This window comes from Rutidosis leptorrhynchoides, chromosome 6, assembly GCF_046630445.1.
Source record: "Rutidosis leptorrhynchoides isolate AG116_Rl617_1_P2 chromosome 6, CSIRO_AGI_Rlap_v1, whole genome shotgun sequence".
NCBI lineage: Eukaryota > Viridiplantae > Streptophyta > Magnoliopsida > Asterales > Asteraceae > Rutidosis > Rutidosis leptorrhynchoides.
The window spans coordinates 111891556-111911660 of record NC_092338.1 but is presented as its reverse complement, the minus strand read 5'-3'; positions in this window follow the sequence as shown (position 1 = coordinate 111911660).

The window sequence follows — 20105 nt, the reverse complement described above, 5'->3', positions numbered from 1 at the left end:
AATTATCATTTTAAGTATTATCATTCATATTATCATTATTAACATTATCATTATTATTATTATTATTATTATTATTATTATTATTATTATTATTATTATTATTATTATTATTATTATTATTATTATTATTATTATTATCATTATATATATTATTATTGTTATCCTCATTAGTAAAATTATTATTATTATTATAACTATTATTATTATTAACATTAATTATATAGATATTACATTTAACAAATTATCGATTTTTGATATAATACCAATTACAAATATATATATATATATATATATATATATATATATATATATATATATATATATATATATATATATATATATATATATATATATATATATATATATAAAACTATATGTACGAATATTGATTATTTTACAAAATAACTATACGTAAAATATAACTGAAGATATAAGGTATATATATGTATATAACTACAACATTTAAAATATATATATATTATATAGAAGGAATTATGTGATTATATGTGTTAATATATATACATGATATAGGTTCGTGAATCCGAGGCCAACTTTGCATTGTTCAATGTCGTCATATGTATTTTTACTACAAAATACAGTATTGTGAGTTTCATTTGCTCCCTTTTTAAATGCTTTTGCAATATATATTTTTGGGACTGAGAATACATGCGCTACTTTTATAAATGCTTTACGAAATAGACACAAATGATCAAAACTACATTCAATGGTTGGATTATCAAACCGAATATGCCCCTTTTTAGCTTGGTAGCCTAAGAATTGGTGTTTATGATAATTGCCACCAATTGACGCGAATCCTAAAGATAGATCGATCGGGCTCGAATTTATCATGTCCGATGTGAGTCTCGGAATGATGGGGATATTCTATATGCATCCTGTTAAGGTCGGTTACTAGGTGTTCACCATATGAATGAATTTTAATTCGTGAGTTACGCGTGACAATATATGAGATCTTGTGGTCTGTTAAAATGATGAAAATGAATGATTATGATAAACTAATGAACTCACCAACCTTTTGGTTGACACTTTAAAGCATGTTTATTCTCGGGAATTAAGGAAATCTTCCGCTGTGCATTAGCTCATTTTAAGGATATTACTTGGAGTCATTCATGGCATATTTCGAAAGACGTTGTATTCGAGTCATTGAGATCGTCAAGATTATTATTAAGTCAATTATAGTTGGATGTATTATGAAATGGTATGCATGCCGTCAACTTTCGATGTAAAGAAAGTTTGTCTTTTAAAAATGAATGCAATGTTTGTAAAATGTATCATATAGAGGTCAAATACCTCGCGATGTAATCAACTATTGTGAATCGTTTATAATGTATATGAACGGGGCATTTCTCAAGATCCATTAGACCCAAATTGAGCATTTTGGGTTTGGTTTGCCAGGTATAATATATATATATATATATACACACACACACATACATATATATATATTTGTAAAAAAGATCTAGTGAGAACTTCCGATAGGAGAAAACCGAGTTAACTCATAGACTGAATGCACTTGCACCTATCATATGCAAATATTCTTTCATCTGTGATTAGACACTTGAAAAAAAAAAGTAAAATTATTATTTTTCTCTTTGCCACGTGTCAGCATGTGTGGCACAGACTGAGCCATGTGTCAGTCTGTGTCTATGTATCAGTCCATATATTAGTCCTTGTCTACGAGTCATTCCGTGTGGCACACTTTGATTTCAGCCTGTTTTACGTAGCAGGTCAGCCTGTCCTATGCAATATGTAATCTGGGACTAAAATAACCGGTTATTTATGGCTTGGTTTGATTAAAAATTGGAATTTAAAATATCGTTGATAGATTATCATTTTCATTACATCATTTACCGGAACTCAAATAATTAGTAAGAATATATCAGCTAATAAGACCACATATGGTAATGAATCAGATATGGATCGGGTGATGTCGTATCCATATCCAATTTCATTTAGTTTTTGTTTATCCATATCCGTATTCATATAAACTTTAGTTTATCCATCCATATCCATTGGATATAGCGGGTTAATAGATATCCATTGGATGTTAAAAAAATGTTATAATATTTTTAATATGCTATGAAAATAAAAACGTAGTAAGTATAACATGACATAATGCGCATAATGCGCAATTTACCCGATACCAGGTCTCGCGCTTGGGGGGCTTGATTACCCGAGGTTTTACCTTATATGGGGAGCCAATATGCGCGTTCATAAGAGAGTTTCCTCGCTTACCAAAAAAAAAAAGTATAACATGACATTATTTAAATTTTTCTATAAGAATATGTAATATTTGTCGATGATATAACACAATTTGTTGAATTTATTATTAAGCGTAGATTATGAAAAAATAAATATGTAATTTGATTATTTATTTTGTTACATATACGTTTTTATTTTAATATATCATAGTTAATTCATTATAAAGTGGAAAAAATGCAAATCTAGCGATTAATGCATTTTAATATGAAATATGTAAGCATATATATATATATATATATATATATATATATATATATATATATATATATATATATATATATATATATATATATATATATATATATATATATATATATATATATATATATATATATATATATATATATATTTATGTATTTGTATATATATATTTCGAGTTGTAATGGATGTATCCATGGATAAAATTTCATCCGTGTCCATATCCATATCCATTTAGGTTCATCCATATCTATATCCATATCCATTTAGATTCATCCATATCCATCATTAAACGGGTGAATCGAATGAATATCTATTGGATCGGGTGGCCATTGATATCCTTAAATAAGACCACACCTTATTCTAGTATTTCATAACCGAACTTCTTTCCTTACATCAGCGCTATATCAATACAAAAAACTTTAAGATTCATTTAACTAAACCATCCATATCTTTCACTCTCACCTCAAATTTTAACGCATTTATATTAATTTTACGTTGAAAAATAAAAATAATGCTTAACTAATAAAAGTAAAACATTATAAGTTAATTAAACATTATAAGAAAATTTTGGATTATCAAAAAAGTAGTTTTTGAATAAACGTTGTGCGGTAGCAATCCGGTCTTTAGGTAACCGATGCTATCAAATAATTCTTTGATAATTTTCATCTTAATCTTTTTCGTCTAATACATCGAGCAATTCAAGTACATTAATCGCGTTATAACAGCCTTTTATTAAATCTTGATCGGAATTTGGATGTTAAATCTCACTCTCACTATCGAAATTTATATAAGGATTCATTTTTATATCATTTTTAATTGAAAGATGAGACAATATATAGAATGTATGAGAAAAATAGCCATAGTTGTATGTGTATTTATAGTGTAAAATTAACTAGTTTTTTATTTATTAAAAAGTAAATATTTCAATGGCTAGAAATGAAACCATTGCTTTTTAATTTTTTTTTTATCAAACAGAAAGAAATAGAATAAAAGAAAAAAAATGAAATCAACTCATGGGTCCCACCCTTACAGCGATAAGCTCTGCTACTTGCATGGCTGGCGATGGACTTGGCTCGGCGCTACTTATCTACGCTAAGCTTCAGCACTGGTGACGAGACCTTACCTCACGAGGATAGGGAACCATCTAAAGTTGTTGAATGAACATAAGAAATTACAAGCTAAACGAAACTGAAGTTTTGAATTTAAAAGTCTTTATTGACCGATAAACCACTCAAATTGCACCGGCGGGTGCGAGTTGCGTAACAATAATAATTACGTCTCAAAATAAATGTGTTCCATGATGTTATGAAACCTATTTGGATAGGCATATACGAACATGTCATGCCCGTATTATTTATATTTATATTTATATTTATATTTATATTTATATTTATATTTATATTTATATTTATATTTATATTTATATTTATATTTAAGAGGGCCAATGAATTAGAAGGAATTAAGACTATATTTAACGCAGCGTGGTAGTTTCGAAATCACCACCATCACACCACCAAATTACTACCATCACACCACCATAGCACCATTATGTGGCAAGATGGAACCAAATTTTCTCTGGCGGGATGGTAGCATCACATGAAGCAATAGAGCGTCATTGTGTATGTATATCGTTGCAATTGGTGAATCATGTTGTTCGTTGCAATTCAAAGGGTGTGACACCCCGTACAAAATCAACGTGTACGGATCATCAACAACAGGTCCATTACACGGTACAATACTACATGCTGTTTTAAAACAAGTTTTGCATTCATGAAAATGTGACGTCTTTACCAACGTCAAATGTTTTACAAAGATAACATGCTTCTATGAATAGAAAGCATTAACAAAAGTACGTGACACAAAGGTCATTACAAAGCCATTGTTCAAATGTAACATAAGTTGTGAATGCAAAGTAAAAGTTCCATGATTGAGACATCTCTAAGTAATGTAGCGGAAGTCTAACACAGCGAGTTTGTAACAGCAAGTCTATAGCACCAAGACTATAACAGAAAGTCTAACAGCGGAAGCAACAACGTCAAAGCACCTGAGAAATACATGCTTAAAAAGTCAACACGAATGTTGGTGAGCTATAGTTTGTTTGTAATCAGTAATGTAATGTAGACTACGAGATTTCAGTGCTTCAACCAGCAGTTTAAGTCAGTATTTCAAATCAATATGATAAAGTATATGCTTATCTGTGGGCACCCCGTAACTAACTTAACGTAATAGTAATACCCCCTAAAAGCACATTTGGCGAGTGCGTATGTCCTCGAAGTATCAAACACCCGTTAAATGCTAGCGCGACTAGCCCGAGTGGGGATGTCAAACCCTATGGATCCATATCTAATATTCGCATTCACCGGTTCAAAAACCAATGATTAAACGTTACTGTGCTAAGGGGAATGTTTGTGTCGTTATATCACCCACACATATGTAAAGTTTAAGTACTCGTGTCTAGTATCTAAAACATAAAAAGCGCATGTATTCTCAGTCCCAAAAATAGTAAAGTAAAAAAGGGAAGCTATAACTCATAGTGAATGTGCGGTAAAGTCGATATGAAAAGTATGCAAGTAGTAAGTAGGCCCAAACAGGTAAGCTGGTCGATCCAAAAGGTCCTCAACCTAAGTCAATGGTTACTAAGTCGGTAAGTTTGTCCCCAATGGTTTAAAAAGTGAATAAATTAAGTCTTAAGTATTATCATCATCATCATCATCATCATCATTCATAAAAGCTAAAGTAAGTTTTCAACAAGAATAGAGATCGAAACAATAGGCTGACTTCGGACAGCTGTTACGACCTCTATACAAATCAAAAAGACGTGTGGTCAGTGGCCAAGGCTCCGTATGTGAGTCCTCTAACCGCTGTCCAATTTCAGATCCTAACTCGATGTCATTTGACCGTGGCGACGGTTCAAGCGCGAGTAGGTCAGAAATTTCAGCACGTCGTTACAAAGGCGTAGTGACTTTCGGAAGGCTATAAATCCTAAACCGTATATCGTATTTAGGCGAGTCCTAAACGAAAATTCATCTACTCGAAATGAACTATCTGAAAATCAATTTTCCAGAAGTCCCAGGAGTCTGATCAAACCCGAAAAACAGTAAACAAGTGCTCCGGTGGGTTTCTTGGTGCTTGATGTTCATCACGGTTCTCATCCTTGATGCGTGCAAGCTTCAAGTGTACAACTCTTTGATGTTTTAGCATCACTTTAACCAAGTTTCAACCATAAACACACAACTAAGAGTAAAAGCTAACATTTTACAAGTTTTGAACATCAAGGTTGCCTCTTTATTGCATAAACACAATAAAGCTTCAACCTTTGTCCTTTTGACACAAGTTTATACATCTTCATCATATGATATGATGAAGACTTGATCTTTATCATCACAAAAATCAAAAAAAGGTTCCAAGTAAGTGAGATCTACAATAATAACTTAGATCTCAAGTATTAAGAAAACCCTAAGCCAGAAAGTTTGGATCTTTACAAGATTAATGAGACCATAAGCTAGAAAGCTAAGATCTAAACAAAATAATGAAACCCTAAGCTAGAAAGCTTGGATCTTTAATGTTCTTAAAGATCCTTAAAAAAAAGGCTAGATCTTCAAGTTTCATGAAGATCATAAACACAAGTTTTGATCTTTTTTAACAAAATAAAGGGATCATAAGCTAGAAAACTTAGATCCAACAAAGTAATGAAGATTCAAAGCTATAAAGCTTAAATCTTTCATGTTCATGAAGGATTCAAATCAAAGTTTGAATCTTCAAGATATAACAAGATCAAGAAGCTAAAAAGCTTGATCCTTTAATGATGATGATGATGTCGTGATGATGAAGAGAAGAAGAAGAAGAAAATTTCAAACTTACAATTTTTAGTGTGAGAAAGACTAGAGAGAGAATTAGAGAGCAAGTGTGTGTAAAATGAGAATGAGATTAAGTGTGAAATTGGTGAATGAGGCTTGTATTTATAGTGTGGTGGTGGTGGTGGTCTTCCAAAACCGTAGCCAAAGGGGGGGGGGGACAAGGGGACAACTTTTTGCTTTTTGGTTAGTGGTGGTCTAAAGGTGGTGCTTGTTGTTAGGATCCCATGCAACATTTGTGATTATGGTGAACAAAAATGCTAGTATGTTGGCTCTTATAAATGGGTTTTTGTCCTACATCTTAATGGGTCATAATCCATTTAACATTGGGCTAATTAAATAGTCTATTAGCTAGAGTAGGGTGAGCTAGAGTCTAACAAGGTAGAAAGTTCAACAAGACTAACTAGTGAGCATAAATAAATTACTAAGCGTAATTAAGCAACCATAAACCCAAGTAATTATTATTAGAAAATAACAATTAGTATTACGTAGTCATAATATTCCAATTATGACCAAAGTTAAACGTGTTCCAAGTACGTAGCTCGCTTTAAATGTCAAGTGACACTAACGGTCGTAAAAGCATTCGGGGATCAAGTTAAGTGATTACACACTTAATAGCACGTTGTGAGATATTAATGAAAGTAATTTAATCATGAAATAAGATCCCAGAGAATAAGCTAGCTCAGTATGCACATATACGCAGATTCGAGAAAGTATAGAGCACAAAAATATAAGATGAAAAAGTCGGGTCGTTACTTTACCCACCTGTTAAAGAAAATTTCGTCCAGAAATTTTGAGGAGGAACCAACAACGGTACCGAATTTGAAGGAAGAAGGAGCGTATCAAAGTTCCGAGAGACTCGTGGGCTCAGAAGTGAGTTATTTACCTTGAAAGGTACTTGGGCGTATAAAAGTAAGAATAGGTATATGCCATTAATTAAGTCTCTTGTCCTAAGAGATCAACAAATTGATTTCGTTTCTTGCTAACATGAATATGTCATCCGAATGTATACCCACAACAGGAAAGATGATGTTTTTAGCCTTACAGGCATCTTCAGTAAGCTAGATGCATGAAATGCATCATGAATGTTACTAACTCATCTAAAACATTGAGCGCTTATGCCGCAATACAAAGCTGACAGGTAGAATGGAAAACATGGTGATCACAACCTACTACATGTGAACTTATCCTTGGATGGAATGAAGGCACAGTTCCATAATGTAACTATATCCTTTCAGTTACATGTTGAAGTTATGGTTAACATCGACAACATATAGTTGTAACCAACGAAGGAAGAAATATATAGAGTAACCACATCTGTGTTATAGACGTTTTAAGCAGTCCCTTCCAAGAAAACAACAAGATTCACAGATTCTTAAAGTATCCTATATTACATTTCCGAAAGAAAATCACACGAAAGGTGTGATCTTTGAACGAGAGTGAATTCTTCGAGCGGGTTGATCTGAATTTACCCTTATACTTAAGGGGATGCGTGGATGGGTAGATACGTGAACCCTTGGTCCTAAAGAATGGTTTACTCCAAGTGAAAAGAATCTCAAAATGATTTCTTGTACCACGACGTACTGGATCATAGAAATGATGTTTACGAGGGTGTTGTAATTAGTCGTGAAATATTGAGAGTAGAAACCCACCTAGTACCTTTCCAACAATGGGGTGATCACTGAGTGGATCTCAGAAAACTGATTTATCGGCCCGCGTTTTTGCCATGTCTAACCTTAAGAGAAACATTTTATGAGCGTAAAGACTTCCTAACAACTTTTATAAAACTGCCATCCAAAGTGGCTCGAGAGTTTTTAACATAGATTTTAATCGTAAGCTTCATCCCTAACGGAGGACGAAAGGAAATGTGATTAATACGAAAACCTTTAATAAAATCAACCCAGAAAGTTTTGAAAAAACTTTAAACGTTTGATGTAACAACATAAACAGAACGAAGTTCTTAGTGAATTTGGAAATATGTACAACGTGTACCATTTTGCACAAAACTATTTAACTTAAGTTAAACAACTCAATAAAGGAGCGATTTTTAAATAATTTGAAGGTATAACTTAGTATGTACAAACCAAAATAAGTAAAGGTAAATTTATTAACTTAATTATATACATACATATATGATTTTTATAAATCGCATAAGTGACAGAAAAATTTTATTACTTTCGATAACAACGTGTAAAAATTCTCGTGAGGACCGCACAAATAAATAACGTGTAAAAATTTTCGATAACATAGTTTTTCGTATTTCAGAGGTTACGAGTTGAAAAAGATCGAATGAAAAATCTTTGAATTATCGGGTGACATGTTACTAGGTAATGAAAACTAATGAATTAAATGTAGTTTTGATAATTATCAGAACATAAGTCTTTGGGCCAAAAATGTTCATGTGCGAAGCCGTTGCAAAAAAAAGTGAGGTATGAAGGATAGAGCATGAGGACAAGAAGTTAATCGCTTCTTGACTTTGCAAAATTCCAAACAGGTTATTACTAATATTAAAGTCGGAATACCTATGGTGTTAATATCACTAAATGAGAATCCCCTGGAATAAGTCAGGACTTAGAGTTATGTAAGAAAGAGCATCGCTCCAACAGGTTTGGCAAATAAGATCCCTGGGGTAACGCAATAGTTTTGAATGGTTTAAGTGTTAGTGGATGCCCGAAGGCTCTGCATGACGTGGTAGTAAGTGCCTTCATCACATACACACACACACACACACATGAATCTCTCAATTTTGAAGGTTGTAAAGTCTTTATGATGACTTGGATACGAATAAGCAACGAAAAAATTTTATATAACAAGCAACGAAAATTTTATAGAAATCGTTTAAGATGACAATGTCAGAAAAGAAACGAAGTTCTTAGTAAATATAGACTACTCTAAGTAAAATATATTTTGATTAAAAGAATTGATTTGTAAAAGTGAAAGTAAAATTTCACATGTACTAGTCAAAAATAAGTAATTATTTACTTTATTATATATAACATATACGGTTTCTAAAATTTATACGAATGGCAATAAAATAAATTCATTTTTATAAAACTTTGAGAGGATCGCACAGTAAAATAGTGTGAGTAAAATTTTTGCAAACAAAATTTTCATATTTCGGAGGTTACAAGTTGGAAAAAGATTGATGAGGATTGAGTAAAAGATTTTGAAAATTTCGGGTGATATTTGAGGTAATAAAAACTATTGAATTTAAATATGGTTGATGACTATTTGTAGGGCATAAGTCCTTCGACCAAAAATGCTCTGTGAAGTTGTTGCTTGTAAGTAAGATACGAATGGGGGAGTATGAGGATGAGAATTAACCACCCATTGATTTTGGAAAATTTTGAACTGGTATGACTAATATTGAAGTAAGAAGGATGATGGTGTGATTATCACCAAATAAGAAATCTCTCGGAATAAGTTAGGATTTAGAGTCGCTTAAGAATGAGTATCAAATAAGATTCTTGGGTAGTCTTTAATATAGAATTTGAATCGCTGAAGTGACGGGATACAATTTCCTTCATGTATCGTTGTGCAAGTTTATCCATTGTATCGGTTTCCTTCATGGCTAGAAAGTGAGCAGATTTGGTAAGATTGTCAACAATAACCCAGATACTGTCCTAGCCGCCTACCGTTTTCGGTAGCTTCGTGATGAAATGTATTGTTATTCCTTCCCATTTCCATTGTGGGATTTCGGGTTGTTGAAGTAACCCAGATGGCTTTTGGCTCACCATTCTCGTGAGATATACGAATAATCTTTTCACTATAAATAGCTTTCGCTTTCATCCTTGAAAGCCAGTCCACTCCAACTATTACATCAAAGCTTCCTAACTTGATGAGTATTAGGTTATTCCTAAAGTCCATTCCGACCATTACATCAAGCTTCCTAACTTGATGAGTGTTAGGTTAATCTTAAAGTTCGTTCTAACCAAATCTTATTATACCACAGTGAAAAATTCTATCAATTTTCTCAAATATCATCTGTTTGTGTGTAGGTAACTAATCCTTTCCACTACTACTTTAAAACTTTCAAGTTTTGTTGACATGAGGTCATCTCCAAATGACCCACCTGTTAATTTTAAGGTACTACCTTATATCATTCCTCTATCTCTGTCATCTTATCATTAGCTTGTCCTATAGAATACTTAACTCTCATGGTTGTTAATGGCTTATTAGTCATAACACTAGGGTCCTTAGATATAAGGTTTCTATCACTCTAGTATTTAACAACTTTGAGACAATAAAACGTTGTGACGAAACGCACCCTAACTAAAATCAGGATCCATGCGAGTCACCATAGCTGAGATAACGATTGCTCTACCGCATGTAAGTCCAAAGTTTTTCTTATTTGAGAACTTTTTCCTTAAGTGCCCAGGGTGTCTATATTTATAACAAATTTTCGGGTTATCAATTCTACAATCAAGGCTCTTCTTGTACAGTATCTGAACTACATGGTTATTCTTTCCCTACCTCTAACAGACCATAATGTGTATACTCAAGTAGTTCCTACCAAAATTTTCTTTGAGTCACTTCATATTCCTTACGTAGTAACATTGGGACTTCTGCATGATTTACTTCAATATAATTACGCTGGTCTGGCGTCATTATATTGTACTAAATCGTACGTTCGTTCCAATATCACTCCATATAGTTAATGTAACGTGATCACTTCAAGTTCTACTCGATTTCATCTAACGGTACTTTATCTATGCAATCTCAAAACAAAATCTACATAATTAATCTCACGGTTTCTCGGTGCGGGTGCGTAGGTTCTGTAGGTCATGCATGAATGCCTAAATGTCCCAAAATTTCTTCAAAATGTTCGGGTTCAGGTAATGTCGTTAGGTTCCTTTCTAGAAATTCAATCTGGGTCTCGTGTCGAGTTGTACGTGTAGCAAGTAGTAATACGATATGTCTTGAGGCGACTCCCAAGTCTTTGGGTATGGCTGAGCATCAGTGAAAGACACTATGACTTTGTGAAAGGAGATGCCTTCCCTACTTCTCCAATGCCTAAGAGTGTTAGGGACCTAAATCCAGAAGTGTCGTTAGATCGTCGAGTAATAGTAAAGAATGAAAGATATAAGTGACTGATAATGCTAAAAACGAACATATATTTCATAGCATTATTCCTCAAGAAAGACAAGCTTTTAGTTGCAATTGTTCTATTTACAAGTGATATTCGTTTAAATAATAAAAGGTGAAGACAAAAGACAGATTCGACGAATTGAAGACGCAAATGACCAAAAAGCTCAAAAGTACAAAAGACAATCAAAGAGGTTCCAATTATTGATAAGAAACGTCTCGAAATTACAAGAGTACAAGATTCAAAACGCAAAGTACAAGATATTAAATTGTACGCAAGGACATTCGAAAATCCGGAACCGGGACCAGAGTCAACTCTCAACGCTCGACGCAACGGACTAAAAATTACAAGTCAACTATGCACATAAATATAATATAATATTTAAATAATTCTTATAATTATTTAATATATTATATTTATTTAAAATCGTCGGTAAACAAAGAGCCAAATTCCTCTGAGCTGTAAAAGCAAACTCCGCGACTCGCGGAGTTTGAAGGCCAAAAAGGCCGCGAGTCGCGGAGCCCCAATTTCAGAAACTCCCTATAAAGCTCGCGCATTCTGATCGTAATCATCAATCTTTTTTTTCTCCTCATTCATACGTAAAATATATATATATATATATATTTATAATTTATATTTTAATTTTAATTATAATTCTAATAATAAGGGTATGTTAGCGAATGTTGTAAGGGTGTAAGTCGAAATTCTGTCCGTGTAACGCTACGCTATTTTTAATCATTGTAAGTTATGTTAAACCTTTTTAATTTAATGTCTCGTAGCTAAGTTATTATTATGCATATTTAATCCGAAGTAATCATGATGTTGGGCTAATTACTAAAATTGGGTAATTGGGCTTTGTACCATTATTGGGGTTTGGACAAAAGAACGACACTTGTGGAAATTAGACTATGAGCTATTAATGGGCTTTATATTTGTTTAACTAAATGATAGTTTGTTAATGTTAATATAAAGATTTACAATTGGGCGTCCCTATAAATTACCATATACACTCGATCGGACACGATGGGCGGGGTATTTATATGTACGAATAATCGTTTATTTAACCGGACACGGGAATGGATTAATAGCCACTAGAATAATTAAAACAGGAGTGAAATTATGTACAAGGACACTTGGTATAATTGATAACAAAATATTAAAACCTTGGGTTACACTCAGTCGACATCCTGGTGTAATTATTAAACAAAGTATTAAAATCTTGTTACAGTTTAAGTCCCCAATTAGTTGGAATATTTAACTTCGGGTATAAGGATAATTTGACGAGGACACTCGCACTTTATATTTATGACTGATGGACTGTTATGGACAAAAACCAGACGGACATATTAAATAATCCAGGACAAAGGACAATTAACCCATGGGCATAAAACTAAAATCAACACGTCAAACATCATGATTACGGAAGTTTAAATAAGCATAATTCTTTTATTTCATATTTAATTTCCTTTATTTTATATTTAATTGCACTTCTAATTATCGCATTTTTATTGTTATTTTATTTAATTACACTTTTAATTATCGTATTTTTTAATTATCGCAGGTTTATTTTATCGCACTTTTATTATTCGCAATTTCATTATCGTTGTTTACTTTATGCTTTAATTTAAGTCTTGTATTTATTTTTAATATTTTACATTTGGTTTTAACTGCGACTAAAATTTTAAAATCGACAAACCGGTCATTTAACGGTAAAAACCCCCCTTTATAATAATAATATTACTTATATATATATATTTGTATTTTTATAAAAGTAAACTAATATAGCGTTAAGCTTTGTTTAAAAAGATTCCCTGTGGAACGAACCGGACTTACTAAAAACTACACTACTGTACGATTAGGTACACTGCCTATAAGTGTTGTAGCAAAGTTTAAGTATATCCATTCTATAAATAAATAAATATCTTGTGTAAAATTGTATCGTATTTAATAGTATTTTCTGCAAAAATATAAGGTATTTTATATACTACTCTGCTAAAACATCAAGTATTTTTGGCGCCGCTGCCGGGGAGTCTCTTAAAAGCCGGAAGCGCAACGCTAATATAAAAAAAAAAAATTTATGTATTTTTAAGATTTTGTTAAATATTTAAGTTTTATAAAGTTTTTTTATTTTTATATAAGTTTTATTTAAGTATTTTGTTTTTATTTAAAAACATATAAAAAATATATATAAATCTAGTTTTAAGATTTTTATTTATAAAATTATAAAGTAATTCTATTTTTATTTAAGTTTTAAATATAAGTTTTTATTATACACATAATTTTTTTTATATAAACAGAAAAAATTAAAAACAGAAAATAAATAAAAAAATAAATAAATAAAACGCGTTGAATTTAAATAACCTGTCAGTTGAAAACTGGAACCCCGCGACTCGCGGGGTTTGATGCTTTGAATACCGCGACTCGCGGAGTAATCCTGACACGCTGACAGAAACCCTAAACTAAATTAATTACGGGGTAATTAATTATTATTATTATTATTTAACCCTAATTATTATTATTATTATTATTATTAGTTTTATTTTAACTTTTACTTTTTATTTAATTTATGTATTTAGTATTAATTAGTTTTATTAAATTGTAAAATTAATAGTTTTAATAAATAAATAATATAAAAATAATATTTTTATAAAAATTGTAATTTTTACAACTTTTTGTATATTTTTATATTTTGTCCCTTTTTAATCGTTTTAGCGTAATATTTGTATTTTTAGCTCATATTTAGTTTTAAACTTAGATTTTGCCATAGTTATTTTTATTTCTAGATTTTTAGGCTTTGCCGTAAAATCCCTTAAGTGCTTTTTCTTAAACTAAAATTTAGGTACTTTAGAATTTTGCGACGCCTTTTTAAGTTTTAGTTTCTTTTTAAGTTATTTCTATTTGGGATATAGTTTTTCTTGTAAGCTTTAATATTTTTAGACACCTTTTACCTATGTATCAATTATCATTCCAATTAGTAATTTCAATTTGCGATTATAATTTTAAGTTAGTTGTAGTAATAAGGTTAGGTTAGTCAAGTATTTTTAAGTTTTTATAAGTTTCTTTTATTTTTCCGTCACCTTTTATTTTTCAACCATTTTTCTTTTTCAACCTTTTTCCGACGAACTCTTTTTCTTTCTTATTTCTCGCTATTCTAGTTTTTAGGACATAGATTTTTATTCTACTTCTTATCTAATTTTTTTAAAATTACGAAAATTTATTTTAAGTGGTTAAATTGATAGACATCAAAATTTTCTGGTTCGTAGTAATAGTTGGATTTGTACGTGGACCGGGTTATTGGAGCCAAACAGTCCTCAATTATATTGAGACCAAACGAATCCTGCCCCTCTGCTGCATCTTTTGGCTATTCAAAACGTGGGCAAAATCAGAAAAGTCTATTAATTGGATAACTTATTATAATTTTTCTTTCCTTTTAAAAACTAATAGGATATTCAGTGAATGCACCGAGCAAGACGATCACCACCTTTTGTACGTTCACCACCTGTAACTAGATCAAGACATTTAGCAAATATAACCGCCGTTGATTTTTCTTTAGAATCGTCATCCAGTCGACCAAGTACTTCAGTTCAAATTTCCGATAATCCATTTTTTGAACCCGACCTCACAATTGAGAATCCGGAGAATATTCAGGAATGGTTCGTAGATCCTGAACCATTAAACTTTCCTCCGGAACCACCAATCATTCAAACAGAGATTGTTGAGGAACGAACCATTAAATCAGAATCCTCTAGTGATTCCGATTCAACAAATTCAATTATAGAGAATCTGGAACCTTTAAGTATGGAAGACCGAATGAGAGCTAAACGCACTGGCCAAGGTCACGCAATTACTCATCCAGACATTAATGCGCCAGATTATGAAATCAAAGGACAAATTCTACACATGGTGACTAATCAATGCCAATTTAGTGGTGCGGCGAAGGAAGATCCAAATGAACATCTACGTACCTTTAATAGGATCTGCACACTATTTAAAATCCGAGAAGTGGAGGATGAACAGATATATCTCATGTTATTTCCCTGGACTTTAAAGGGAGAAGCCAAAGATTGGTTGGAATCGTTACCTGAAGGGGCGATCGATACATGGGATGTTTTAGTTGACAAATTTCTTAAATAATTCTTTCCTGCATCTAAAGCCGTAAGACTTCAAGCAGAAATTGTTACGTTTACACAGAAACCGAATGAAACTCTATATGAGGCATGGACTAGATATGGAAAGTTGTTAAGAGGATGTCCGCAACATGGTTTAGACACCTGTCAAATAGTACAAATATTCTACCAAGGATGCGACATCACTACAAGGAAAGACATAGATATAGCAGCTGGTGGTTCTATTATGAAGAAAACCGAAACTGATGCTTACAAAATTATTGATAACACTGCTTCCCACTCACATGAGTGGCACCAAGAAAAAGACATCGTTAGATCATCTAAAGCAGCTAGAGCCGATTCTAGCCATGACTTAGATTCCATTTCCGCAAAGATAGATGCTGTGGAGAGACGAATGGAAAAGATGACTAAAGATATTCACTCAATACGAATTAGTTGTGAGCAGTGTGGAGGACCACATTTGACAAAAGATTGTCTCAGTATTGAATTAACAATGGAACAAAGAGAGAATATTTCATACATAAACCAAAGGCCTGGAAATAATTATCAGAATAATTATCAACCGCCAAGACCGATTTACAATCAAAACCAGAGTTATAACCGAAATATTCCATACAACAACCAACAAGGTCCTAGCAATCAACAAGTATCCAATAATACTTACAATCAGCAAAGACCTAATTTTCAAAACAAACCACCACAACAAACCGATGATAAAAAGCCGAATTTAGAAGATATGATGACGAAGCTAGTTGAAACTCAAACGCAGTTTTTCACATCTCAAAAACAAACCAATGAACAAAATGCTCAAGCATTTAGAAATCAACAAGCTTCTATTCAAAATCTGGAACAAGAAGTAAGTAACCTAGCAAGGTTAATAGGTGAAAGAAAACCGGGAAGTCTACCTAGTGATACAAATGCTAACCCCCGGAATGAAACAGCTAAAGCCATTACCACAAGAAGTGGTACAACACTTAAACCACCGGAAATACCTGTAACTTCTGATGAAACTATTCCTGCTCCACAAGAACCACAACCTGATCAAGATAAGGAAAAAGAACCGGTAGTTGAAAAGGTTAATGAAGATAACACAGCTAAGGATAAACCTTATGTTAAACCATACCAACCACCACTTCCTTACTCGAGTAAAATGAAGAAAGAGAAACTTGAAGCCGAGCAATCTAAATTCTTGGATATGTTTAAACAGATAAATGTAAATCTTCCTTTCATTGATGTGATTTCAGGAATGCCTAGATATGCTAAATTCTTGAAAGATCTAATCTCAAATAGAAAGAAAATGGAAGAACTCTCGGCTGTTACCATGAATGCTAATTGTTCAGCAGTGCTGTTGAATAAGATACCAGAAAAACTATCTGATCCAGGAAGTTTCACAATTCCATGTTTTCTGGGTAGTCTTAGTTCAATAGAAGCATTGGCAGACTTAGGTGCTAGTATAAATCTAATGCCGTATTCACTATACGCTAAACTAGACCTTGGAGAATTGAAACCAACCAGAATAAGCATACAACTAGCCGATAGATCAATAAAATATCCTAGAGGGATAATGGAGAACATGCTAGTTAAAGTTGGTACCTTAGTATTTCCAGTAGATTTTGTTGTTCTGGACATGGAAGAAGATTCTCAAGTTCCTCTCATATTAGGAAGACCATTCTTAAACACGGCTAAAGCAATGATAGACGTGTTCGGTAAGAAATTGACCCTAAGTATAGAGGATGAGAGTGTTACCTTTTCAGTTGATAGAGCAATGCAACAACCGCAATCTGCAGATGATACATGTTATTATATTCAAACTATAGATGCACATGCAGAATTATTAGAAGAATTTCCAGAATTACAAGGAACAGGAGAATGTTCTTTAGGAGAAGGTAATGAACCAATTGATGAAGCTGAAATATTAGCTACACTAATAGCTAATGGATATGAACCAATAACAGAAGAAATTCAAATGCTAAAAGAAGAAGACAGATATCGATATAAATCATCGATAGAAGAACCTTCGAAATTAGAATTAAAGCCACTTCCAAAACATTTGGAATACGCTTATTTACATGGTGAATCTGAATTACCTGTAATAATATCGTCTTCTCTTACTGAAAATGAGAAATCACAACTCATTTCTGTGTTGAAAGCTTATAAACCAGCCATTGCATGGAAGATTCATGATATTAAAGGAATAAGTCCTTCGTATTGCACACATAAAATCCTTATGGAAGAAGGTCATAAAACGTATGTGCAACGCCAACGAAGACTAAATCCTAATATGCAAGATGTAGTTAAGAAAGAGATTATTAAACTGCTAGATGCAGGTTTAATTTATCCAATTTCTGATAGTCCATGGGTAAGCCCAGTTCAATGCGTGCCTAAGAAGGGTGGCATGACTGTCATTACAAATGAGAAAAATGAGATTATTCCTACTAGGACTGTAACAGGATGGCGTGTATGTATTGATTATAGAAAATTAAATGACGCCACCAGAAAAGATCACTTTCCCTTACCTTTCATAGATCAAATGTTGGAAAGATTAGCCGGAAATAGTTACTATTGTTTTCTAGATGGATTTTCCGGATATTTTCAAATTCCAATAGCACCCGAAGATCAAGAGAAAACCACATTCACGTGCCCTTATGGTACTTTTGCTTACAAACGCATGCCATTTGGACTTTGCAACGCCCCTGCAACCTTTCAAAGGTGTATGATGGCGATTTTTCACGACATGATAGAAGAATGCATGGAAGTTTTCATGGATGACTTTTCAGTCTTCGGTGATACATTTGAATCATGTCTAGTTAATCTGGAATGAATGCTTCTTAGATGCGAACAATCAAATCTAGTACTTAATTGGGAGAAATGCCATTTCATGGTTAAAGAAGGCATCGTTCTTGGACATAAAATTTCAAAAGAAGGAATTGAAGTGGATAGAGCTAAAGTAGATGTAATTGCTAAACTTCCACATCCCACCAATGTTAGAGGAGTTAGGAGTTTTCTAGGGCATGCCGGTTTTTACCGACGTTTCATAAAAGATTTTTCAAAAATTGCCACTCCTATGAATAAACTCCTAGAAAAGGATGCTCCATTCATCTTTTCAGATGAGTGTATCAAATCTTTTAATATTCTTAAAGAAAAACTCACTAATGCACCGATCATGATAACACCAAATTGGAATCTACCATTTGAACTAATGTGCGATGCAAGTGATTTTGCAATGGGAGCCGTTTTAGGACAAAGGATTGAAAAACGATTTCAACCTATATATTATGCTAGTAAGACGTTACAAGGAGCACAAACAAACTATACAACTACTGAAAAAGAACTCCTTGCTATTGTCTTTGCTTTTGACAAATTTCGATCATATCTCGTTCTAGCAAAAACGGTGGTCTATACCGACCATTCTGCTCTTAGATACCTATTTTCAAAACAAGATGCTAAACCAAGATTAATTCGTTGGATCTTACTCTTACAAGAGTTTGATATTGAAATCCGAGATAAAAGAGGAGCAGAAAATCTCGCCGCTGATCATCTTTCTCGTCTTGAAAATCCCGAATTAGAAGTTCTAAATGAATCGGCCATACAAGACAACTTTCCTGATGAATATCTATTGAAGATAGATTATAAAGAAATACCATGGTTTGCAGACTATGCAAACTATTTAGTATGTGGATTCCTTGAAAAAGGATTATCGTACCAAAGACGAAAGAAATTCTTCAGTGATATAAAACACTATTTTTGGGAAGATCCACATCTGTTTAAAAGTTGTCCCGATGGAATAATACGCCGATGTGTATTTGGAGATGAAGCTAGTAAAATTTTAAACCATTGTCACACAGGACCAACAGGAGGGCATTATGGGCCTCAACTAACAGCAAGAAAAGTTTATGATGCTGGATTCTATTGGCCTACAATTTACAAAGACGCACACCTTCTTTGCAAATCCTGTGATGCTTGTCAAAGGGCCGGAAAAATAAGTCAACGTGATGAAATACCACAAAATGTCATCCAAGTATGTGAAGTATTTGACATTTGGGGTATTGACTTTATGGGTCCATTTCCAAAATCTCATAATAATCTATATATACTCGTAGCCATTGATTATGTATCTAAATGAGCGGAAGCACAAGCTCTCCCAACTAACGATGCACGAGTTGTAGTCAACTTTTTAAAATGTCTTTTTGCAAGGTTTGGAACACCGAAAACTTTGATAAGTGATCGGGGTACTCATTTCTGTAATAATCAACTTGAGAAAGTTCTTAAAAGATATGGAGTAACTCATAAAATCTCCACCGCATATCATCCACAAACAAGTGGACATGTTGAAAATACCAACCGAGCCTTAAAACGTATTCTAGAGAAAACCGTAGGATCAAATCCGAAGGAATGGTCCATTAAATTGGAGGATGCACTCTGGGCTTTTAGAACAGCCTACAAAACTCCAATTGGAACCACACCTTTTAGACTTGTTTATGGAAAAGCATGTCATCTTCCAGTAGAAATTGAACACAAAGCATTTTGGGCTTTGAAGACATGTAATCTTGATTTACA